Source organism: Nematolebias whitei, chromosome 8 (assembly GCF_014905685.2).
Source record: "Nematolebias whitei isolate Nwh7 chromosome 8, NemWhi1, whole genome shotgun sequence".
Classification (NCBI taxonomy): Eukaryota; Metazoa; Chordata; class Actinopteri; order Cyprinodontiformes; family Rivulidae; genus Nematolebias; species Nematolebias whitei.
In genome coordinates, this window is record NC_056505.1 from 52,467,854 (window position 1) to 52,488,462 (window position 20,609).

General features: G+C 44.2%; 1 long non-coding RNA gene across 1 annotated transcript; it reads left to right on the forward strand.

Moving 5' to 3' along the window:
• The first annotated feature begins 3,719 nt into the window (after positions 1 to 3,719).
• On the forward strand, positions 3,720 to 11,920 carry LOC119413596. Its single transcript, XR_005186967.1, has 3 exons — positions 3,720 to 3,866; positions 3,955 to 4,026; positions 11,861 to 11,920. It is a non-coding gene; the product is annotated as an uncharacterized LOC119413596 (long non-coding RNA).
• The last annotated feature ends 8,689 nt before the right edge of the window (positions 11,921 to 20,609 follow it).

Below are 20,609 nucleotides of genomic sequence, written 5' to 3' on the forward strand. Positions count from 1 at the left end.
TTGACCATGCCAACATGCAGTTCATTCATTAAATTGCAATCTTTGCGGAGTCAATGTATATTATTGCTACTTTAAGTACCATAATCTACATTGATCTCACAACACTTAAGCCGAACCTACTCGAACAATTCTATTCGGGGGGGATAGCTAATTCTTTTTGATAAGTCTCGCCATAGACTTCCAAAACATTTATGGGGAAACCAAACACCCAATCTCAAGTCGTTCGTCTAAAAGACAACAGACATTTGAACCAAACTATATTTTGCCATGTAAAGCTAACTTAACCCAAGTTAGAAATGGAAAAGTAGTTTGGAACCCTTTTCTATAGGCTTAAACCCCTGTAGTTACCCCTTTTCAGCATGCTCCACCCCTTAACTGGTAGTCGTAGCTGTTCCCAACCATAATAGCTTACACACCAGGTGCATATAGTTTAAGGCCTTATGTAAAATCCCCTTCATAAGCCCACCTTAAACCACATAATTGCATGACACATTGAACCAGAACGGCACAGGCTGGACGTCGCTGGAGACAACCTTCGCTGGAGGCGACCTGCAATCCTGACGTTGGTCTCCACTCTTCATCCGGTGGCCGCTTCTTCAGTTCAATCCAAGGGTACCCCTCTGTATGCTGATTAATCAACACTTCCAATCGTTGTGGATTTACCGTTGTGGATTATATGACTTCTTCCAATGGATTACAGACTCTGTTTCCAAGGGGTTAAAGCATTGCTACAATGGAATTATCGAGACGATATGGAATTATAATCAACACAATGGAATTACCGAGAACATTGTGGAATTACCTTGACTTTTGTTTTCCTTGCTGGATTACTCTTGACTCTTGTTTCTTTGCTGGATTACATCAAGCTTCAAGGACAATCGACGACGTAAGTCCATAGTTGGAATTCATCTCCATGGACAGGTGATGATTTCCAAAGGGGGGACTGTAGTGGACTAGGCCTACGTCGAAACTAAGTCTAAGGTCAAAACTCTTGACCTTTAGAACCTTGTGGGACAGGAACTGTCATTTCATGTATTTGAATACATAAATACAGGTTCACCCATCCTGAGACTTTCTTTCTTGAAGATTCAAGTGAAAAGAACACTCTCTTTTTATTATCATTACTATTCTACAAATGTTGATAATCAAAGTGTCTTAGTTCAAACCATTTTAGATGTTGCAGTGAACTAATCAATTTTATTAACTGAGTAATGATTTTTATTCTCATGCAGTTAGAACTCATGTTAAAAGCTGTTACAGAGTAATTATGCATTTTTCTGATTTCTGCTTTTGAATGAGCAAGTGTGTGTGTTTACAAGGTTACAGTCAAACGAAAAACAAGTTGTTATGTTAAAACTGTCATGTTTTAGAATCCTCTCAGACGTAAGTAGAGATGTTTTGCACCTGTTTCCTGAAACACGCCAAAACAAAACCCTCTCGGTCTGTGAGAACATTTCTGATCTGTCTCATAACAATTCTCGCTGTCTCTAACCTCTTACGTCACAAAACCCACCCCGTCTGGTCGTTTCTGACCAATGAACAAATCCCAAAAAGTGAACCGGGAAAGAGTCTTTTAAAATGTCAGTACTTCCTGGTCTACACAGAGTTGGAGAGTTGTCAGACTTCTAGAGTTTTTGGAGAGTTCGAGAGTGCTGGAGAGTTTTCTGCTGGTTCTGTTCGAGTTCTGTCGGAGACGGGATGATCTTGACATGACAAAAAGCTCTTCCGAGTTCCATGGGATTATAACTTTCACTAGCCACTACTTCTGACGAGCTACAGCCACCATCAGGAGACGCTGGACAGGTAGCGTTAACGGAATTCCATATCTGCTGATGAATCTTCAGAAAGGTAATGGATCAAGTTTCCTACCAAGCGTACCGAAGGAGAGCTGGGCTTCTGATGGAGAGTGTCGGTTCTGGTGAACATTCCTCCCCTCCCATTCAATCTTACTCCCTTTAACTTCTTTCATCTTTAACTTTCTATCAGGTAGAAATTCTCCCAGATATTTAGAAATGTCTGTGTAAAGTGCTTATTCACATCCGTGTGGGTAAAAGATCATAGTTGTACAGTTTATAAATGTCTGTGGTGCAGCAACGGAAAAATCATGGCCGTATGATTTTTCCTGATTGATTGCTTATATTGTTATTTTCATAATTTGCCAAATTAATGTAAATGTTTGATGTTAAATTTGATTCTGTAAATAAATGACCGCATTCATTTTGATGGGTCAAATATAAATGACGTCTCACTTTGCATTTCCTTAAAATCAATGCACGTTTTATTCAGTCCAGAAAAATGAGGAACCCGCGTTAAATGATGAATATATCCCAGCATCTGTTCATCTACATCTCCATCAGCTCTGGCTCCTCCTAAAAAGAACAAGACAGATGATCAGAATCTATTGTTTTATAACAGTTTGACTTTATTCTTTAATGTCCTTTTCTAATAAAGGTTGGTTTATTTATTTACAAACCATCCATCCATCCATTATCTTTACCCGATTATTCCATTTTGGGTCACGGGGGTCGCCGGTGCCCATGTCCAGCAATCACTGTGCGAGGGGCGGGGGACACCCTGGACAGGTCTCCAGTCCATCACAGGGACACATAGAGACAAACGAGACAAACAACCATTCACTCTCTCACTCACACCTAGGGACAATTTAGAGTTACCAATCAGCCTAACATGCATGTTTTTGGTCTGTGGGAGGAAACCGGAGCACCCGGAGAAAACCCACGCATGCACGGAGAGAACATGCAAACTCCACCCAGAAGGCACCTGGACCGGGGTTTGAACCAGGGACCTGCTCGCTGAGAGGCAGCAGCTCTACCAGTTGCGCCACCGTGCTGCCATTATTTACAAACCATCGTTCCCAATTAATTAAATACTGGTGGTAAGAAATAATTTGAATTGATAATATTTTAGCCATAACCATGTTTTATTTAGAACAAACAGTTTTATTTAGGCAGATTATTAGATCACATATGTTTTACAAGGGAGCCCAAGAAGTGTGTTCTGTGCATGACCAGAGAATGTGAGAGGCAGCAGAGAGACTGAGACTAGACTTAAGAACGCACAGGTGCTGGTCATAAAATGAGGGTATCATGAAAAAAGTTGTTTTATTTCAGTAATTCCATTCAAAAAGTGAAACTTTTGTATTATATTCATTCATTACACACAGACTGATATATTTTAAATGTTTATTTCTTTTAGTGTTGATGATTATAACTGACATCTAATGAAAACCCCAATTCAGTATCTCAGAAACTTAGAACATTATTTAAGACCAATTAAAAAAGGATTTTTAGAAATGTTGGCCAACTGAAAAGTCTGACCATGAAAAGTGTGAAAATGAAAAGTATGATCATGTACAGCATCAGTACTGAGTTGTTGCTCCTTGGATCACTGCAGCGTGACATGGAGTCATCAGTGAGTGTCTCTGCTCAGGTTGCTCTGATCGTGGCCTTCAGCTTTATGAATTGTTGGATCTGGTGCATCACATCTTCCTCTTCACAATACCTCACAGATTTTCTATGGGGTTAAGGTCAGAAGAGTTTGCTGGCCAGTTAAGAACAGGGATACCATGGTCCTTAAACCAGGTACAGGTAGCTTTGGCACTGTGTGCACGTGACAAGTACAGTCTTACAGCTCGTCTGCTGTTGCACCTCCAGTCCAGCAAGTGGCGGTAGTGACGCATGTCAGCTGTTAAACCCGGAAGAAGAAGCTCTGACGTTCCTGGGTCTGTTCGGAGGACCGGACTCTGCGGGTTTATTATGTTTGTGTTTACTAACAGAATTTATTTACAGATGTGTTGTTTAGCAAACAAGCAGCTGATCGCGCGGAGAAGCAGCTTCACCTGCTGCCAGGTAACAAGTCGCAGCACGAGCTGCTCACACCGCGGCCAGCTGCTCAATATCAATAATCACCCACGCGCTTCATTCTCTTTGATTTCAGCTCAGGATGTTGTTTCAGCTCACGGAAAATCGAGCATTTCACCCAATCACCTGTCACCTTCCACCCGCACAGGTCAGTTCTCCCTTTACTCTCAAAGGATTTAAACTGAAAACACACACACAGTGGTATATATATAATCACTGTCAAATATTTATTGTCATTCGCACCTCATGTGGTGGAACAAAATTATGTCCACAGGGTCCCAGTTACATCCAAAAATAAAATGTAAAAGATAAACAGTAATAACATCTAAGATATGAACTAAGAAAAACATTAACTAAAAATAAACTAAGCACTCATAACATAAAACATTACGTTGAACATCAGCACAAACATGAACATGAGTCTGTGAGCAGATGTGCACGCATGAACACATCAACATGAAACAGATCAGCAGCAACATGAAACAGATCAGCAGCAACATGTGATTTTTCACAGTGAAATTTCTGGTTAGAGATTCATGAGTCTAAAAGCCTCAGGGTAGAAGCTGTTCCTCAGTCTAGTGGTTCTACACTTAATGCTCCTCAACCTCCTTCCTGAGGGGAGTGGGGCAAAGAGTGTGTGTGCTGGGTGAGTGGGGTCCTTCATGATGCAGGTGGCCCTCTTCCTGCATCTGGAGGTGTAGATGTCTGTGATGGTGGGGAGGCTGATTCCGACAGATTTCTGTGCAGCCTTCACCACTCTCTGCAAAGCTTTTCTTTCTGCAGCTGTGCAGCCTCCATGCCACACATTGATGCTGGAGCAAAGGATGCTCTCCACTGCACACCTGTAGAAGGAGGTGAGGACTGAGCTTCCAGACCAGCTCGTCTCAGCCGTCTGAGGAAGTAGAGTCTCTGATGAGCTTTCTTCATCAGGCTGGTGGTGTTGTTGCTCCAGCTGAGGTTGTCATTCATGTGTACACCCAAGTACTTGTAGCTGGAGACCACTTCCACCGCAGATCCTCTCATGTTCAGGGTGGTGTAGGTGTGTTTGTTCCTTCTGAAGTCCACAATCATCTCCTTTGTTTTCTTCACATTGATGTGAAGGTTATTCTCTCTGCACCAGCTCTCCAGGTGTTCCACCTCCTGCCTGTAGCTGGACTCATCATTGTTTGTGATGCATCCCACCACCGCTGTATCATCTGCAAACTTTACAATGTGACAGCCTGGATGGGTAGCTGCACAATCATACGTGAGCAGAGTAAACAGGAGGGGGCTCAACACACATCCCTGAGGAGAGCCAGTGCTGAGGGTTATGGTGGAGGAGGAGAAGTTGTGGATCCTCACTAACCGTGGTCTGTTTGGTAAGAAGTCTAGTACCCAGTTGCAAATGGAGGAACTTAGTCCTAATGTGAGTAGTTTGTCCATCAGGGTTTGGGGGATCATGGTGTTAAAGGCGGATGTGAAGTGCACAAAGAGCATACGGACGTAAGAGTTCTATTTCGTATAGGCTTCGCCCTTTAAGGCTTTCGCTTAGTGGGTTTATCCCGTTATGCGGAGCATTAGCACTGAAAAATTTAGTCCACGCCCACCTGCTGTGTGGGCCCCACCCGGTCCGTATAAATTACGTTAAGAGCGGGAAATCGGCTCCCATTTTTTCTTCAGCGAGCTAAATAGCACTGTCAGAAGAACAAAGAAAGAAAATTTTGTAGATGACCAACCTTTGTTAAGGATGCTTGGCCCGGCAGTCGACCTTCGGTCGTCCGGTGAGTTCTCCTCCCCGAGGAGAAGCTGATGAGCAGTCTTATTTCAAGGTAAGCGCCGAGGAATATTTCTCAGTGACAGGTCACTACACGCTGGACAATGCCATCTTGTATTTTTCCTCTTATCGCCGACCCTCGGAGCGAATCGGATGGTTCCTCCGGGACAGGCGCGCTCAGCTGCAGCCCCCGCTGCTCATTCCCTCCTGGGGAGCGTAGTGTCGGTGGAGGGGGGCTGAGTGAATGCTCACCCCATCCCACCTCGTTTCGCATCGGCGATCACACCGCTCCCGGCCGACGGCGCCCTCAGGGGTTGCCCGGCGTAACCCAGGAGGTGGCTGACATGAAAGGACCCTTTTTTACGTCCTACGCCTTTCCCGCCAGTTCGGATGATCCGGCGGGAAGGTTGTTTACTGGGCTCCATTCCGGCTCACCGTCTTGATCCATATGGCCTCATGTTCCCAACAGGACGTCCTACGGCTGAGGCCACAGACGGGTTTTTTCCTGGTAGATTGGGGGAGCCGGTCTCCACAGTCCGCACCCATCCCCAGAGCAGGGGTTCACTGAGCGGAAAGTCCCTCCGTGCCCCCTGGAGCCGAGCCTGATGGATGCTTCATCGGAGTAAGATGTCGAGGTGGACCAGCTTTCCGTGCCTCCGGTTAGCATAACCGAGATGGTGACACCGCTCTCCAACTGAGCTCACCAGCATGTGTTCCACACGGCCGAAGCGAACAACACGTTACGCTGTTGGCGTACACGTTCAGAGGCGGGAAGAGACGGTGGCCCTCTGTCCTTCGGCTCACTCCGCTCGTAGCGGCTGCTTGCTAACGATGCTGCCAGCCCCTGCAGTACGCTCCGTCTACAGGGCAGCTGACGTAATCCTCAACCGGTGCGCCTCTTTGCTGTCTGCCGCCCCGCATCGCAGCCGGAGAACGAGGTCCCAGAGGTTCTCCTGGCTCGTCACTCCACCTTCCTCTCAGGAGAGCTGCAGGAGTTTTGTTGGTGATCCTCTTTTCATCAGCGAGAGATAATTTCAAGATGCTCCACGGCTGCTCAACGCCTCCCCAGCTCTGCTACGCCAGCCCCTCCCGCCAGCCGGAAGTTCATTTGTTTTCCCGGACTTTGCCAACAGGGGGCCCTCCAGGACAACAAACAGAGCTCAACGGAAGGTAATCAGGTGTCCGGTCGCTGGAGGTGTGTTGATGACACTGTGAAATAACATCATTTTATGATGAAGTGTCTTTAGCCAGGCTGTCAGCATGGTTATCTGACAAGCTGCCCCATCACACACACTCATTATGAATGAGCCTTTTTTAAGGTTGTTTTCATTCATTGTCAGCGGTGCCGATGCGCGCCCCCACGGCATGAAAGCGCTCACGCAGCTCTCAGCGCCTGCCATTCACGCCAACGTTCACGTGAGACCACGGTACGAGCTCAGCAACGTATCTCGCTCTCGGCAGAAGCGACACATGTTTTGTCATTGCAGTGGTGTCAACGCGCGCTCCCGCGGTGTTAGCAGTTTCACAAGCCTCACAGCGGCTCTGCTCCTTTATCCTCGAAGAAGGTTTTCTGAATTAATACTGCAGCTCGTGGAATCACTCTGAAGTTCACGTGACTTGCAGCCAAGAATGAACGTGTTTCTGCAGACCGAGCCAGTGGTAACCCCGCTCCACCGATGTCGCGCGCTGCTTCCTGACCGCTCCAGTACCAACGCGCGCTCCCGCGGCGTCAGCAGCTCCACAAGCCTTCACAGCGGCTCAGCTCATACATCCTCGAAGAAGGTTTTTTTTCTCTGAATTAATATTGCAGTTCGTGGAATCACTCAAAAGCTCACGTGATTCGCAGCAAACAATGAATGTGTTTCTGCAGACCGAGCCAGTGGTAACCCCGCTCCACCGATGGCACGCGGTGCCTCCTTACCGCACCAGTGCCAACGCGCGCCCCCGCGGCAATCCTGGCTTAAAGCGTCGCATGAGGACGCACACACACGACCCTTCAGGGCGCGTCGGCTCATATGCGCTCCCGCTTCCCGAGCGTTACACGGAGCAGCGGCACACAACGTGAACACAACACATGAGCTGTTTTCCCGCAGCAACACACAACGTCTTGCACTCTCACTCAGTGCGCTCCAGTTCACATCAGCATGTATGTGAGTTTTCACAGCATAAATGCGTGCCCGCTTTATAGCTTATAAACGGGTGGCAATGAACGCGCGCTTCCAGACAGATGGGTGAACCGTTTCATCCGGGATTCACGCTGCAGTTCAGCTCAAACCCCGGTGTGGAGGAACTCTGGGATGTTTTTTCTGTCATTTATGAACAGATCTCGTCCCCTCTAGCAGAAGCTCAGGAAATTCCTTTTTAAATGTAATTTCTAGAGTCTCAGATGGAGAGGAAATGCAAGGTCTCTCTTATCATTTCCTGGTCCCAATGAACCGGAAAGATGAGATTTATTCTAGATTGTCAATTTCTGAGCTGTGAGGAACAACACTCCATTATGCGCCCGAGCCGCTTTAGTTCTGCGTTATCTGGACACCTACTGCTGCTGAGCAGCTTGTACAGACAGGGGGCAGCAGTGCAACTCACGTGAATCGGTTGAGTGATATCAGCTGTTTTCCGTCAGCAGACCTACGTCACACTCATTTAACAAGCTGTGGGGCGCTGTGGCTCTCCACACAGCAGCTTTTTTAAATGTTTTTGGAGTGTCGCACGGGATCTTTGAATATGACTCAACACTGACCTTGAGCTGCAGAATCATCAGAGTTTTTGATTCTCAGACAGCAAGTGACTGTTGCATACATACTAGCAGGAAATGTAGGCATTTTTCAACCCATGTGCCACATTGTGAGACAGATGCTGTGTGGGGCACACCCAATCTGCTCTCCATTGAAGTGGGTACATCTCATGTATTCCACCCAGAGCTAGGGCTCAGACACGGTAGAATCCTACCAGCGTCTGCGGATGTGTAGCAACACGAGAGAACGCTCAATGTCAATTATAATTATCGTGGAGCCATAGGACGATCCACCGCTGGGTGGACGTGCCTGCTCACAGCCTGTGATAATGCCTTTCACCTTCTTCTCTCCCTCTGGTATCACGGTTTTCTGAACCGAGTTCAGGAGGAGGGACTGGCAGCTCCTCTGCCCCAAGTGCGTGAACGCATCATGGTTCCCAGGCCTACGACATTTGTTATCAGGGCGCTCGTGGAACCTGCCGTGGAGGGGGGACGCTTCCCTCCAGGCGGGAGGAACGATCAGGAATTAATCAGAATAGGCCAGCACCTGTGGTTTGGCCACTGTGTGGATCTTTGAGAGGATGGATCTCTCTCAAGATGTAGTGCGTACATTTCAGGAGTCACGTGCTGCATCCACCACAGCGCTGTTCACATCAAGTGGTCAGTTTTTCAACGCTGCTGTACAGAAAGGCGTAGAGGCCACTTCATGTCCACTGGACGACATGCTGTCTTTCTGCAGCAGCCGAGGGACAGAAATCTGGTGTCCAGCACGACTATTGTATGCTGCAACCGTGTTTTCTTCTTGTCTCAAAGTTGTCGTAGACAGAACAACCTTTAATCATCCTCTGACGGAGCATTTTGTCTCAGATTGATATAGCGGCTGTGGGCCTGTTGTGACACGGGAAACGCTCAGTGTCAATTATGCGCTTCTCTGAGCCCATGAGACGAACCACCGCTGGGGGGTGGATGCGTTTGTCCACAGTCCATGGCCCAAAATGCTTCTGTACGCGTTCTTTCTCCACCTCCTCTGATCTTACGGTTCTTGAACCGAGCTCAGGAGGAGGGATTGACAGCTCTCCTGGTGGCCCCGAGCGCATGGGTGCACCATGGTTCCCAGCCCTGAAACGCCTGCTGCTATATGCTCAATTTCCTTTTTCTAGCCACTTATTGCTACTTGTCCCAACTTTTTTGGGATTTGTTGACACTGTGAAATTTTGAATCAACATATTTTTCCTTTAAAATGTTAGATTTACTCAGATTAAACTTTTGATCTGTCATCTATGTTGTAGTATGATTAAAATATTGACATTTGCCATCTCCACATCATTGCATTCAGTTTTTATTCACAATTTGTTTAGTGTCCCAACTTTTTTGGAATCCGGTTTGTATATGTTATGATAACTCATCATCCTGGTTTCATTAAAGAGTTGTTATAGATGCTGATGGCTGTGGGCAGGATGGATCTCTTGTAGTGGTCTGTCCCACAACGGATTTGAAGAAGCCTCTGGCCTAAGACACTTTGTTGTTGTATGACAGTCTGATGAAGAGGATAATAATAATAATAATAATACTTTATTTATAAAGCCCTTTAAAACAACCACAGCTGCCACAAAGTGCTGTACATATAAAATCAAGAACATTTAAACACATAAAAACAGTTGTTAAAACATTAAGATCAATAAAAGTAATAAAAACAGTGCAGATCAAATTCAGTGTGTGCTAAAAGCCAGGGAGTAAAAATGTGTTTTTAAAAGAGTTTTAAAACTGGACAGTGAAGGGGCTTGTCTGATGGGAAGAGGTAGATCGTTCCACAGTCTTGGAGCAGCAACAGAAAAAGCTCTGCCCCCTCTGAGCCTCCGCTTAGACCTCGGCACCTCCAGGAGCAGCTGATCAGCTGATCTGAGGCACCGAGCAGGAGAGTATGGGTGAAGCAACTCAGAGAGGTAGGATGGAGCAAGACCATTTAAACTTTTAAAAACAAATAAAAGAATCTTAAAATGAACTCTAAAATGAACATTGGAAGGATGCTGAAGGTTGTCTATAATGTTCATTTTATGAAGAATCCTTCTTTGAACAATCATCTCCAAAGGTTCTAGAGGAGTCCCCAGAACTGAGCCAGCCTTCTTTATGAGCTTGTTGATCTTTTTGAAGTCACTTGCTCTGGTGCTGCTGCCCCAGCAGGTGATGGCAGAAGAGATAGCGCTCTCTACAACAGACTTATAGAAGATATGCAGCATCTTGCTGCAAACACTGAAGGACTTCAGCTTCCTCAAGAAGTACAGTCTGCTCTGTTCCTTCTTGTAGATGGCTTCACTGTTGCATTTCCAGTCCAGTCTGTTGTCCAGGTGAACCCCAAGGTATTTATACTTCTTTACCGCCGCCACTTCTTCTCCCATGATGGAAATAGGGTTGGACCTGTTCCTGATTCTCCGGAAATTTACAATCATCTCTTTTGTTTTGTTCACATTCAAGATGAGATGATTGTTTCCACACCATGCCACAAAGCGGTCCACCAGTTCCCTGTACTCAGCTTCTTGTCCATCTCTGATACACCCGACCACTGCAGAGTCAGCTGAATATTTCTGCAAATGACAGGAGTCTGTTTTGTACTGGAAATCTGAGGTGTACAGAGTGAAAAGGAATGGTGAGAGTACAGTCCCCTGTGGTTCTTCTGAGCTACTGACCACCTGGTTGGACACACAACCCTTCAGTCTCTCAAACTGTAGTTTGTTTGTCAGACAGTCTTTGATCCAGGTGATTGTTGAGTCCTCTACCTGAGTTTTCTGAAGTTTCTGACAAAGCAAATGGTAAATGGTAAATGGACTGTACTTCTATAGCGCCTTTCTATCTTATTGAGATACTCAAAGCACTTCACACTACTATCTGTGTCCTCATTTACCCATTCATACAGCACTCTACTAGATCTCTACAAACCTAATTGAACAAATAATTCTAAAGAGGCTTATCAGTGCTTTATCACATTCATACACCGATGGGACACACATCGGAGGCATCGAGGGATTCAGTGTCTTGCCCTGAGACACTTCGGCATGTGACTGCTGGTGGATTCGAACCCCCAACTCTTGCATTGGAGGACGACTGCTCTAACCACTCAGCCACAGCCGCTCATACATCGGCTACACTACACTGTAATGTGTAACGTAATTTTATTCTTGTTAGAATTAATATTAATTACAAAATTGGTACCAAAAAAAGAACCATGCAGGAACCGACACCGAAGTGAATGTACCGACACTGTTTGTTTTAGAAAGGTACCCAGCCCTAGTGACAACCCTAGTCCTCTCAGACTGACCTCTGACCCTTTCACAGGGAAAACAGTTGCATCAGCGGCAGGATTTGTTTCTGTACAGTTTGTTTCTGTCACTGCAAGGAAATAATTTAAAGTACTAACATTTGAAATCATTTTCTCTGTTGCAGAGAAACTGTACGTTTAATGATTGGTTTAATGATTGACCTTAATGTTTTCTGGTCTAGCCTGGCTGGAGGAGCAGAGACTTTCATCTTTCTTCAGGAAGACTGAGGACTACAACCCAGGTTCAGACCAGGTACCGTTCTTTTTCTCTTAGGCTACGTTCACACTGCAGGCAGATGTAACCCAAATCCCATTTTTCCCCCATATGACCCACATCAGATTTTTTTCATGACACTTTGAACATGACAAATCTGAATTTTTATTTTTATTTTTTTTCCCAAATCCGACCCAGGTCCTTTTCAAATGTGGTTTTCAATCAGATACATATATGATGTTTTTGACAGTGACAGTCTGAACAGTCACATCATATTTTATTGTACTCTTACGTCGGTGAGGTTGTCAGATCAATCCAAGTATTAATAATGATTATACCAATCTTGTGTAGTTTAAATCTTGGAGCTCTGCATGTCTTCAGCCACAGAACAAAAGTTTCATAGCTTCGTCTTTGTTCTTTTATTTTCTTGTGCCGTCGGTGACTGAGAATCTATTCCATTGAATTCAGTTTACAGTAGTGCCTCATTTATCGCAGGGGATCCGTAACCTGAAGCCCTGCAGTGAAGCTACAAGCTAACTACGTCCGGCTTGCCGTAGAGTTGCTGTATTCGGACGCATGCGCAAAACGCTGTGTTCCGTCGAAAGTTTTTTTTTTTTTTCCGTCGAAAGTTAAAGTAAGCGTTGGTCACCTTTAGAGAAACCTGCTCTCTGATCTGTGAAAAGAATGCTGTGTTGTGTGATTTTACTGCGAGACCCTCTGGTCAAAGCCACAGAGTCATTTTGTGTCAGTTTTCCATTAAAGCAGAAGGAGGCGCCCACTAGAGGGTTGGAGGGTGAAGTGTTTTCAGTTGCTGCTCTGTTGCTGTTCATTTCTTAAGTGAGAATACTGGAAACTGTTAAGCGTTAACAACATATTATTTTGTTTAAAACATATGGCTAAAATGGACTTCCGGTTTGGCATGCGGACAGGGTAGACGTGGCAACGGACTGCTCCGGAAAAACTCAGCCTTTTAATTAAATTCACCCCACAGAGACCTAATTTTACGCCACCCAATATTGCAAAAACACCTTGGCTAGTATCTTGATTATTTACCCACTAGTTATGGCCTGTAAGAGTGCGAAAGGAAACAAGAAGGAGGACGCTAGCTTAACGCTGGAGGCCATCACTGCACTGCTTCAGTGGCACGGTGAGGATCTGAAATCTGAATTCAAGTCCTCTGCCAACATGCTGAGCTCTAAACTAGACCAGATGCGGCAGGCCCTGGAGGAACAGGCAGAGCGAGTCTCCTCCTTGGAGCTCGCAACAGAGGACCTTGGCCAGCGAGTAACTCGCCTCGAAGACTTGTGTTTGGCCAACAGTGTTGTTTTAAAGTGCTCTATAAATAAAGTTGTATTGTATTGTATTGTATTGCTGCTCTCCGGGAGGAAAATGCTAAGCTAAAGGACAAAATGGTGGACTTGGAGAGCCGTAGCAGACAACAGAACATTCGCATCCTCGGCCTGCCCGAAGACACTGAAAGTGGGCGACCCACTCATTTTTTTTCCAATCTTTTGTGCAAACTATTTGGGAAAGAGGTGCTCCCGACCCCACCAGAACTTGACAGAGCGCATCGCTCCCTTGCAGCTAAACGGCCCGCAGGACGTTCTCCTCGCCCGGTGATCCTTCGCCTGCATCGATACTTGACCAAAGACCTCATCATTCGGGAAGCCAGGAAGAGAGGAAAGCTCGACTACAAAGGTGCGTCTCTTCGTATTGTGGAGGACTAGAGCCCAGACGTCCTGGCCCAACGTGTAGTGTATAAGGACATCATGGCGGAGCTCTACAAGCGGGGCTTGAGGCCGGCTCTTCTCTTCCCGGCCCGTCTTCGCATAACGGAATCCAGCGGAGCCAAAAAGCTTCTAGGCTCCGTGGAGGAGGCTCAACAATTCATCAAGAGGCTTCCAAAACCACAGGAAAACTAATGAGGGAGCAACGCTTTATTGATGACTTACTCCAGAAACACAGGCGGGCTGTTTCTCCTCAGGGCGCAGCAAGTATTGTAAATATCACCTTATTTTCAATAGACTTATTCTGGCCATTCTGATGGATGAAAATGGACTTTATGAATGGAGGAGTAGCTGCATTAATACCTGCTTGCTATGTCCCAATTGTGTCTGGAGCCCGTTTTCATGCTTTTTCTTGTGGTTGCTTTAAATTTTATTACACTACTTCTTTTCTATAGTGTCTGCGGAGACGTGTAAATTATGTCTCAAAATTTATGTCACTGTGGGGGTTTGCATATATTTCATGTCCACTAGGAGCAGTGGTTAGTTCCGATTTTGAGGTGGTTAGTTATTGGAAGATTGGTTCTCTGAGAATGTTAATTTTGGAAAGCTTGCTTCCACATTGTTGTTCTCTGTTTGGAAGCTGTTTATGTTTGGGGGGGGGGGGGTTGGGGGGCGGTTAAGGTCACTGCTGGGGGTCTCGCAGGATATTGCTATTTTTCTTCACCTCTTTTGTTTCAATCTCTGCCTGCCTAACGTACAAACTCTGTAACCATGAGTCAGCATTTAAATTTCTTAAGTTGGAACGTCAAGGGTTTAAACCACCCAGTGAAGAGAAGGAGGGTTTTCTCCCATATTAAACGATTTAATGCAGATGTGGTGTTTCTGCAAGAGACTCACATCAGGAGCTCGGACGGGGGTCGTTTCCTGACATGTTGGAGGGGACAACGTTTCCACTTCCATTTTCAGATTAAGGCGCGAGGGGTCTCCATACTGATCAGCCAAAATACTCCGTTTGAGGCTGAGAATGTGGTGGCTGATAAACATGGCAGGTTTATTGTAGTGAGTGGGAAACTGTGTGGCACTATGGTCGCCCTGGTTAATGTTTACGCTCCTAATATAGATGATGAGAACTTTTTTAAACAGCTATTTACCTCCCTGCCTGACCTCAATAAATGCTCGCTGGTCCTGGGAGGCGATTTCAACTGTTGGCTGGACCCGACTTTAGATCGCTCATCTTTCAAAAGTAATGTCACGAGCAAATCTGCATCAGTCATCCAAACCTTTCTCTCTGAGTATGGGCTGTGTGATGTGTGGCGTACTTTAAATCCTGACAAGAGGGAGTACTCATACTTCTCACATGTACACAAAACCTATTCAAGAATCGATTATTTTATTACAGATACTGAATGGCTGCAGCGGATCCGTTCTTGTGACTATCAGAGCATAGTTATTTCAGACCATGCCCCACTCACTCTGTCCCTGTCCTTTCCTTGCTCCCCCTTAAGAACTGGACCATGGTGTTTCAATTCAACCCTGCTGTCGGATGACAAATTTGTAAAGTTTATTCAAGATGAGATACTTTTTTCTTTGCCACTAACTCTTCCCAAGAGATCTCCAGCCTTGTAGTATGGGATACCTTTAAGGCCTATATCAGAGGCCAGATCATTGCCTACTCAGCGAAAATTAAAAAACAGTCCTCCTATTAACAGAACAACCTAATTCAACAAATCAAAGAGGTTGATATAAAATATGCTCTAAATCAGTGTCCCGAACTGTTCAAAAGGCGTGTTGAACTCAAAACAAGGCTTGACCTATTGACAGCACACTCAGCTGAACGCTTACTTTTACATAACAAATCCAAATTCTACGTGCATGGTGACAAAGCCGATAAACTCCTGGGACCTGAGACTGGGACGGAGATTTATCTTCCAACAAGACAATTGTAGTGAACTAAGCCTCAGGTCAAAATCTGGCCCTGAGGGCCTTCCTGGGACAAGAACTGTTATTTCATTGATTTGAGTCCAGAAACACAAAATTAAGTTCATCCAGAGACTTTCTAAGTGTGTCCTGCACTGATCAATTGAAAGAACACTCTCTTTTTTTATTATCATTACTATTTTACAATATCTTGATAATCAAAAGTGTGTTTAGTTCAAACCATTTTAAATGTTGAAGTGAACTACTCATTTTAAATCAACTTTGAAACAGTATAAATGATTTTTAATCCTCATTCAAAGTAGAAATCAAGTTAATGTCTGTTACAAGAGTAATTATGCATTTTTGATCTTCTGTCTGAAATGAGCAAGTCGTGATGTGGGTCAGAAGTCAAGTTTCGGTCAAAAACATGTTTACTGGAAAGAAATGTCATGTTTAACTTTTTCAGACAGATAGAAGGAAGACTGGCACCAAAAAGTCTCATTTCTTCAAAACATCTTTCTGTCTGTTCTTAAAACAATCTACTCTTTCTCCTTGACTTTTAATAACCTCTTACGTCACTAAGACCACACCCCTGTTGGTTCGTTTCAACCAATTAGGAAGTTCTCAGAGGAACCGGAAGTGACCTCTTTAAAAGGGTCGACACTTCCTAGTTCCAAGTAGTTCGGAACGCAGAACGCAGAACAAAGTTCCGAGTCTCGTGGGGATTATGGAATCTTCCACATCTGAGTGGAACCTCTGACGGACTCACAGCTCATGTGAGTCCACCCGTGAGGTGAGCGTGGTGTTGAACGAAGTACCGTCACTACTTCGGACGATTCTCAGCTGTTCCTACGGAGACGCTGAAATGGTAACGTTGAAAGAGAACTCCGTACCAGTGGAGACATCTTCTACAAGGTAACGAGTCGATTTCCACTACCGAAGTGTACCGAGGTAGAGCTGGGTTCGAATGGAGGGTGCCGTTCTTCGTCGACACATTTTCCCTCACACATCTTTTCTCTCCATTTAAACTCCCTCATTTCCCATCTTTAAAACTCTTCTATCTTCTATCAGTGAGATACCATGGCCGTATGGTTTCTCATTGTAAAGCTCATTAATTAAAATGTGTTATTGCGTACAATCATAATAATCACGTGTACAATGTTTGATGTTAAATTTTGATTCTGTTAATAAATGACCACATTCATTTTGATGGGTCAAAGAAACTTAACGTCTCACGTCACTGATTAAACCATCTCCCACACAGTATCTCTGTCACATATCTGTTAAGTAGCTCGAAAAAGAGAGAACCCGTTTAAATTAAGTATAATATCAGGTACTTGAACTAGTCCAGATATTATAACTTGTAGTGGAGCTCCAAAGCTAAACGAAGCTAACCGACCTATTTCACTACATTCTGGTGGCCCGTAACAGGTCTCTAAAGAGCTCCTCGTGACCGATATCCGCCATTTGGACATTTCGTGGCCGTACGAATGTTTGAAGAGGCGTGAGTTAAATGTGACGGAGTCTGTGTTAATATGTGAACTGACTGTTGGCATGAAAAGTGCAGCTTTCTAATCTATCTGCTGTGTGGTTCGGTTCTAGAGAACGGCTCGGACGAGTCTAAGAACAACACTGTTTTAGAGCTGAAAGTAACGTCAAGGTGTTCATTAAAAGCTGAAAATGGTACATCTGTTATCTGTGAGCTAATAAGCTGTGGAAAGCGTTTGATTATGTTTAAACTGTGGTGCAGAGAGGAACGGGTTCTGCTCAGACCCGGTTCTGTTCCGGCTCGGTTCTGATTCGTTCGAACGAGTCGTTTGCATGGATAAACTGCTGTTTTGAACTGGGCGCCGTCTCAGTACGCTGTTGAGAGTTTATTCGTCACATTTTTAACAGAAAAAAGTGCATTTTGACAGCTTTAATGACGAAAGTTGACCGGACTTTTTCAAGCTAATGCTAACAAAGATAGCTAGAATGACGATGCGTCATTGGTCGAAAACCGCTTTTTGGGTAGCTCTGATTCGCTGAGAGACGAGTGACGTGTCTGTCATCACTTCCTCTGATGTCAGATTATTAAACCCACCCCCGTTGCTGTCTCTGATGATTGGTTGATTCAGTCACGTGACCCCGGAAATGAGTCTCGGTTCAACTGAAGCCTTTTCTGTGCTTAAAATCACTACATGTGGCATACTACATGTACCCAAAACTCATGTTTCATGCAAAAAGTCGTGCTTGTTGAAACAATGCCATGTTTTAGCTTTAAATCCATTCAGAAATGTTGATTTGACCGAGTTTCGCCGATGCTAATTTTAAGCTAAGCGGCTAACAACCGGATATCAACAGAACGATCCACAGGAAGTTGTCATAGACTCTTGCTGGTACAATAAGCTTACACCACCACCTGCTGTTGAAAGAGGAGTATAACAGTTTTCCTGAAGAGGGACTGATAAGCTCCTCATAATTCTTTTTCTTTTCACCCAACCTGGTTTATTCGAGTAATTGTTAAAATAGCGAATTTCTGGGATAGAACGGCTTAGAGAAAGCGTTCAAAAAACTAAAGTTGCTGTGAGACTTTTAGAAAAATTGCAGGTTTATTTAATGTTAAGTGCTTTAGAGTAAATAACACTGAGAAGCTTGGTAATCTAGTATCTGTTAAAAAATAAGCACATTAAAAAAGTAACACTGCCAGAGAGGCATTTACTTAAAAATTTTCATGCATTGGGGTAAAACCTACGAATAGGTGCCCATTCATTTGAAGAAGTGGCTTACACAGTACTGTTGAGTGAACCCAGAGCTAAAAATGTGTGAAACTCACATGACACTTGAATACAAATATTTACCTGTTAAAATAATCTGAAGTTGGCAACTGTTTAACCAGATAAGTGCTGAACAGTGAATAACCATGGCAGATGGGACAGGAAAAACTATTGAGGCCAAAATGGATTGGTTAGAGAAGGCGTTGGCACAGCTGACAGAATCTTTAGATCCATATGGTGCACAGGTGGACAGCATGAACTCAAAAGAGTTATTGGAAGAGCTGATGGAAGTTGCAGAGGGTGTGACCTCTACAGATATAACAAAGTCAAGTTATAATCAGCTGGCTAAATTGGTGCTTTTATTGAAAGCAACATTCTATGCTACGGTAAACAAATGTAGTGAACCTGATCTGACCTCAAATCTGATCAGATGAACAGAGACTGTTATTTCATTGATCTGCATCCAGAAATACAGTTTGAGCCATCTGGAGACTTTCTTTCTTGAATTAATCAAGTAGAAAAGACAATCCTCTATGATCATTACTATTTTACAAATGTTTGATAATCAAATTGTGTTAGTTCACTCAATGCTTACAGGTTGAAGAGAACTACTCATTTTTTTTTTACATAAACAGTAAGTAATGATTTTTATTCCTCATTCAAAGAAGAAATCAGGTTAATATGCATTTCTTGATTTTCTGTCTTCAATGAGCAAGTTTTGTAAGTATGTTAAAGGTCGAGTCTCGGTCAACTAAAATGTTTACTGAGAAGAAATGTCATGTTTAAACTTTTTCAGAAGATAATAGGAGTTTGACTCCACGAAGTCTGGTGTTTCTCCAATAATCTTTTCTGTCTGTTAAGCAATCTCATTCTCTGCCCTTGACTTTTGATAACATCTTACGTCACAAAACACACCTCTATTCTGGTCCATCCACAAATCAGAAAGCTCTAAATTGACCCGGAAGTCAACTCATTTAAAATGTGGCAACTTCCCGGTTCTGGCCAGAGTGCTGAAGAGTCTGATGTCGGAAGTCTGATAGAGAGTGCTAAGGAGATGAAAGGAGTTCAGAGTTCTTGGATGCAAACGCATTCAGGATGATCCAGAGACGTTTTGGGATTATAACTTCTGTTTGAATAACCTCGCACGACTCTCGAAGGATTTCAGCTGCTCTCAACGGAGACGCTGAAAGAGTCAAAGGAGGATCCTATACCGACGCTGACCTATCATCAACCAGGTAACAGTCCACTTCGACCAAGCGTACCGTCGCAAGCTGAGATCTGAAGGAGCGTGCACGTTTCTGGTCAAACAGATTAATTCCCTCACAAATCTCTCTGTAAGATAAATCTCCATTTCCATCTTAAACTCTCCTTTCTCTTAAAATCAGTACAGATATTTTAGAAATATCTGAAGCAAAGTCCTCGATCACCGCCGTGTGATTGAAGTCCATTATCTGTGAAACTTGTCTGTTATTATTTTCATATTTTGCCAAATTAATGTAAATGTTTGATGTTAAACTTTGATTCTGAAAATAAATGACCGCATTCATTTTGATGGGTCAAAGATAATAACGTCTCTCGTTACATTTTTGTGAAACTCAATGCATGACATTTACACAGTCAGAAAGATGAGGAACTCGTGAAAAAGTATGAATATATCCAGCATATGACATACTACATTTGGTGGCCCGTACGTGCTCATAAATGACTGTAAATTCGTGTAAAGATTGATTTTTTACATGTTGGCATAAAGAAAGGTAACAGTTTAACAGCTGTGCAGAAACGCAGCTCAAGCTGCTGCACCGCCTGAAGTCAAAACGCTGCATGTTTTAAGCGTGTTGGTCTGTGAAGCTCAGGAAGCTCACAGGAAGCTGAAAATGGTGTCATATGTCTTGTGAAAGCTGAAATTGTACGCTGTTATGTGTAGCTATGCTGATGAGCTGTGGAAAACGTTATTCTGTTTAAACTGTGGTCCAAACGGACGGAGGTTCTGTTGGCCGGCTCGGTTCTGAAAAAGGTTCGGACGAGTTGTTTAAATAGCTAGAAAGACGTTTTTGAGACCGGAGTAGCAGACTCCGCACAGCTCAGAGTTAAACGTTACAATTTTTAACAGAAAAAGTGCATTTTGACAGTTTAAAAGACGAAAAGTTGACGAACTTACCTCAGGCTGAATCTAGCATGCTGGTTGCTAAAACGTTTCGTGATTGGTTGAATATTGCTGCTGTGGAGCGCTCTGATTTGCTGAGAAGGTTGACTGACGTGGCTACGTCATTTCCTCTCAACCCTGCGCTGCTTTGTCATTGGTGATTTCAGTCACGTG